The sequence below is a fragment of the Rhipicephalus microplus genome, chromosome 3 (genome assembly GCF_043290135.1).
Source record: "Rhipicephalus microplus isolate Deutch F79 chromosome 3, USDA_Rmic, whole genome shotgun sequence".
NCBI lineage: Eukaryota > Metazoa > Arthropoda > Arachnida > Ixodida > Ixodidae > Rhipicephalus > Rhipicephalus microplus.
The window spans coordinates 42,310,675-42,316,891 of NC_134702.1; positions in this window are offsets into that span (position 1 = coordinate 42,310,675).

Below are 6,217 nucleotides of genomic sequence, written 5' to 3' on the forward strand. Positions count from 1 at the left end.
TGGGACTGCGTAGCTTTGTTCTCATCGTTGGAAGAACACGGTTGCTCATAGGCTGAAAGAAAAGTGGTACTCGTCTCTATGGACTGGGAATGCAGACAGGGATATAAGATAAGATAAAACAATACAACATGGCATTTATGTTTTCCTGTTTTCTCTCTTGCATTTGAATATGCATGCCCATTCTTTTCACATAAGTAGCTTCCAACTAACTTGGCTCTCCATTATTCTAGGCACTCTTTTGTCGGGTGATTGAAGGTCCGTGAGTCACACTTACATAGAGTGGAATACAGTAATAGCTCAGGGGACTGCAAAAACTGTCCAAATTAACCAAATTTTGGATTATTGAAAGTAAATAAAAAATAAACAAATGTCCATTACATCAATGCACTTTCTTTTGTTTTCTTGAAGAATATCTAAATCCAGCAACATAATTGCATGAGAGCAGTGCGAAAGTTGCAGTTTCTGTCACGTGCTACTTCGTTCACAATGTGAACGCAGTTCAGTATCCCACTGTTTTAATCAGAAATGTGCTTGGAACCAATAATTTATTAAGTATCAAGAATGTGATTATTTTATTTATTTATTTGCACATACTGCAGGCCCTAATCAGGCCCATGCAGGAGTGGATACAAAGAGGTAACATGACATAGCAACGCTCCACAAAAAGAAAAAAAAGTATTGATACACATAGGATACTTCATGATTCACGTGTATACATTTTTAGAAAAATCAATCTCTTCTAGACAGTTGACAAAAGATTCCAGCGTAGAACAATTCACAGCATAGACTGGCAGCTTATTCCAAAAGCTAATGGCCGTTGGGAATAAAGAATACTTGTGTATTGACACGGCCAGCAGGTTGAAAGTTGACCTTATTATGGTTTGTCCTGAGTGAGTGTTTAAATGGGTCCTGTAAGTACAGATTGCGCGGTATCTTAAAATGACCGTGATAGAGTAAGTATAGAAACTTTAACCTAGAAATTATTCTTCGTTTGGAAAGTGGCTGAAGATTCACTCTGTTAATTAGGTCAGTGACGCCTGAATGCCGCGAATAATTAGAGTAGATGAACCGTGCAGCTAATTTCTGAATGCGTTCAATTTTGTCTATTAGGTGTTGTTGGTTGGGACTCATATTATGTCGGCATATTCTAAGGCAGGGCGAATAAGAGTCTTGTATGCATTTAATTTAACTTGGGCCGGAGCATTTCGCAACCTTCTTCTAAGAAAGAATAGCTTCCCTACCGCTTTTTTGCAGACGGTGTCGATATGAGGTTCCCAACTTAAGTTTGCTCAAAGCGTGACACCAAGGTATTTCACTTGATCACTTGTGTTTTCACTCGCAACTTTCTTTAAAAGCTGTGTTTCATTTACTACGAACTTCGGGATACAGCGAACGGATGCCGCATCACGCTCAGGTTCGTTATAAGCGAGCTCGACTGAATGCACAATTATAATTGTGCATTCAGACGACGGAATGAATCCGGATTTGTTGTGGACGCGAACGGCTAATCCGCGGATAATCCGCCTGCAGGCGCATCCACACGATGGACGATGTCCAAGCAGAAAACAGCCAGATTACCCTCGGCAGCAGATTCGGCGCTCACCTGTGCCCGCTTGCAGCAGACCAGTTTGAGAGTATTAAACATAAATGCCTGCAAGAAGCGAAGCTTAGCTGCGATGGCTGTCACGTTGTGAGAAATGGGCGAGGAGTGTTATTCTTTCAGGAAAAAATGTAGTTGCTGGCAGAATGTTTTTTCAGCTACATTGTTCCCCCACGTGTGGCACTTCTGAACGCGTCTCCCATCCTTTTTTACAAGCGGCACGTCGCCGGTTGCAGAAATTCAAATATTTCACCACCATGGCGGCTAAGAATCTCGCCTGTCAAACGATGGTGGCGACATTTCCTGAACCACCAAAAGTGATTTCTGCGTATTTGATCACCTGAGAACAAAGCCCTTGGAAACTAAGTGAACCATGCTCAAGTGTAGATGATGCCGACCGGTCATGCAGCTGTCCGCGAGCCATGGAGGACATGCCGCGAACAGACGAAAAGTGTACTGGTTGCCAGAAACCTCAAGCTAATCCGCTGAAGTATCGGCTTTCTCCCGCCAGAATCCCGATGTCAAAAACGACTTGGGGTCATTCCCAAGCGGCACGGACAAGTCGCGGACGAGGGGAATCGCTGATGTGAGGTCACGTGATGCGCCGTCAGTCTTGCCACATCCGGATTCAATTCGTCTTCTGGATGCACAATAACTGATTATCGCAGCTTTCTGAAGGCCTGCAGCTGTTTCAACTGTGTGCGATAGTCGTCCAAATTATCAGCTTTTTCAAATTAACAAGTGTAAAAATAACAAACATTTACGTTGTACGTTATTCATTCTCATTGTCATAGCACTGCTACCTCCCATTGCGTTTGTGTGTGTGTGTGTTTTAACCTTTTTGTTATGTTTGGACATCACTATCTTCTTGGAACTCTCATGCATGTCTGTCTGACCCACTGCGACGTGAGGAACATGCCATGTTAGACACAAGCAACCTGTGTGTGTGTGCTTCTGAAAGGCATTGTGTTCATTGCTGTAACTTATACCGTCATGCCCAGTTAATTATTTACTGGCACTTCTGACCTCAAGAAGGACGCTACTTTGAGAGCAGGCATGTGAGGATTTTTCTCATTAAAATTACTCGCTGTGCTTCGTGCATCAACATTTGTCTGCAGAATTGGTTTTTGGTGTGTTTACCGGAACATGGAATAATATTATTTCTAAAGAGATCTGAAACCTCTCTCTGAGCCTGTGAAAGATGTAAAAGGTTATAGAGGAAGGAAAGAACCAGCTCTAGGGGACGCTTAGTCGACTTGCTACTGACTAGCCCAAAATGTGGCTTGAGTAGGTCTTGATGTAGGTGCATACTCGAGCAGCTCATAACTTTTATGTATCAACAGTGTCAGCTTGGAACCTGTGTGGTTAAGCAGGCATGTAATGCAGCAATAGCTAATGCCTTTCCCGGCGCAAATGCAACGCCAAGATGTGCGTCTGGTTTTCAGCGTAGCTTCGCCCTCCACTTGGCTCAGAGTGTGAGTGTGGCCGAATCGGGCAGGGCAGTGTCAAAAGAGCAGCGCGCTCGGTTCTTCATGAAGATGCTTGATCACAGCCAAATTTGAATTCTTTCATGCTTCTGTCTGAAAACATGTTTACTTCACAAGATCTCGTCATGCCGTGTACATATACAATACATGTATGTGCAAGACAAACCAATTCACCAAAGTGAGCACAAACTGCTGATAATGCATACAGTGGAGTTAAAAATACTTTGATTCATCTTTGAATCGATGTAGTCCGCAAGACCTCACTGAAAACTGGGGAAAAGTCGAAAAGAAAACCAGGAACCAAGTGCTTGGCTGCTGATCTACGTTGTATTAGTAGAAGTTGGAAAAGACATCACAAAACATGCACACCTGACAAAGATCGTTGTTGTTGTTGCAGCCGAGTGCGCGACACAAACTCGGCCGGTTCATCATTCTTTTTCCTAACTTTTGTACAATATAATATAATAATCTTTTGGCACTATCACAGATCGAAAGACGAGACATCACAAACAGAATCTCGAGCGATTAAAAGAGCAACATCGTTTTCATAACAAGGAACAAGCATACCATGCGCACATTTCTCTCACAACAAGCATTGACTGGCACTGTGCAAGCAATAATAGTTTGACGTACAGTCAACTCCCATTAATCGAAACTCCAGGTGAATTGTGAAACTGTTGATGAAATATATTTATGTAAAAATGTTTCACAGATACGTCACGCTGCACGTGTAGATAATCGAGCTAGTCGGAGGGTAGGCGACGACGTCGGGACGCCCTGCTGAGGCATTGACACTTATGGTCTCTGGGGAACTGAATTGCAACTGGTATGTCAACAAAGCCTAACAAATTACTTAATCCTATTGGGAGGCTGCCACTTTGTATTGTGTTATTTTAAGATACGGGACGTTCATTGAACGTAAGGACAAAAGTTGCAACTTTTCAAAGCAAACACATTTGAATAATGTGGCAAAAAATTTATTGACTGATACTTGGCATCCCAATTAAAATTTGGACATCTATGTTGCACTCTAGCTTTTTTTTGTGCGTGCATTAATGCGAGTTGGCTGTACTCAACAGAAATTGGATATCCAGATCATTGGACTGGATTCTAGGAGAGACGTATGGAACAACAGCTTGTTTTTTAACAGTGGAGTGAAACCTTGTCTGCTTGCCTGGAGCTTTCCTGCTGAGTGTCACATTCAGATTGTCCGGAACTGCTTTCTACAGTCAACAAGCCTTTCTTTACTTTAATGCTGGATATTTTTCTAAGAGTATGACAGTGTATTACACTGGTGCACTATAAGGGTATGTATAGCCCATTTTGGTACTTATTTAAGATAACCTGGTTAGTCTTAGATCTTCCCTTTAAAACTATTTTCCTAAGAGAAGGAAGAATTATTGCGTAGCGATGTCAGCACTGGTGCACTGATTGTCAAGTGAAAAACAGTTCTTTTTTGTTCACGATTAAGGATAAGCAGTTCCCTTTGAAAAGGATAGCTTTGGCCATCCTCGTTACCTCCCCGAGTCCCCTCATAACCACTTTTTATTTTTGCATGAGTGGAAAACAGCTGTGCACTTATTCTGCAATCATTCAATGAGAGAGGACTACATTTTGTAATACTTAATCAGGAAGCCAGTAGTGTACTGTATGGCCACAAAAATTTTTTGGAGCAAGGGCATCATGAATGAAGGCTGTATTTTACGCTGTGAAACCAAGAACCATAATATACAATTGTTCACTCGCGTTTTAGAACTCCATATGACGAAGCTTTGAATTAGCAAGTGCATACATAGGCTTCAAGATTTATTTTTTATGCATGGCAATCAGATGTGCCCGAATGCTTGTGTGAACTATTGTGACGTCTGCCACATGCATTAAGCACGAATTGTTTGCTTGTAAATAAGGTGTGATCAAAGCATTACATAGTCTAAAAAACATGCCATCTAATTAGATTTGGAAAGAAAGTGTAAGAAGCCGGAATCTCATGCATAGCCAGAGAGACAGGCATGGTTTTTCGGCCAGTTATTTTCTTCATTGAAAATATATGCTGGTGGGAAGCCAAGGCAGGTTATGATGAAAGTTCATTATAACAATGTTAGAATGAGAATATCCGAAAACTAGCATGCCTACAGATCCTAATTTTGTTGCACTTTGATAGGCACAGCATTTGGTGATACTTTCTGTTATGTTTGGTTGTTTCCTGTTAAGCTCATTTAGTTGCAAATAATGCGTTTTCACAGCACTTTTCCTTGTTAGTGGTTTGTTAGCAAAGATGGGACAACAGGTTAATTCACAGAGTCAAGTTTTCGGATATAGTTTTGTCGCTCCAGCCGTTTTCCTTTGAAGTAAAGATGTGGTGAAACTTCTAGTGGTTGACCCCAAACATTCCAGAAAGCATTGAAGCTCATCGTATTCACCAACCTCCTGCTTATGCATACATTTCCCATTTAAGGCTTGGATATGCCTTTTGTGGGTAAATGTAAGGCTTCTACGTTCCAAGAATTGCAATATAGAGACCATTTGAGAGGACATGAATCAGATGTTACGGGGTGTGCAAGTATTGTGTTTCAGTTGCCTGTGCCGTACTGCCAAAAAATGTGTATGCCGTGTCAGCCAATCAGATGTAAGCAGAAGTCTGTTTCTGATCTCTAGCCACACGACGCCAACCTCACTGGATGGTTGGTGGCACATACTAGACTAGCCTTCCTCATGATTTCTCTGAAAAATTTTTCTGATTGGTGGCTACTGGCCTAATCCCTCCTCATAGTGCACGTAGTTGATGAGACCGATTATTGGCTATTGTCAAGAGCCTCACACCATTTCATGCAGCCGTGACTTCCGTATCATTTATGTACCCATGCATAAACTGGCATCTCGACCGATTTGTCGTGCTTAAAATGTCAAGCTGTTTACTCTCGATTAGTACATGCTAGACCTATGTTTAGCATGTGCATGGCGTTAAGCAGGTGCAATAAGTGAAGGTCTTGGTGTTGGTTTTTTATAATGTGAGGGAACAAATATCCCCCAACAAATGCAAGTGAGAAATAAACGTGCAGTTAGTACACCATGCCGCGCTCCCTCTTTAAGCGTTTTCATTTCTCCATAGATAAGAAACAAAACAAAAGTA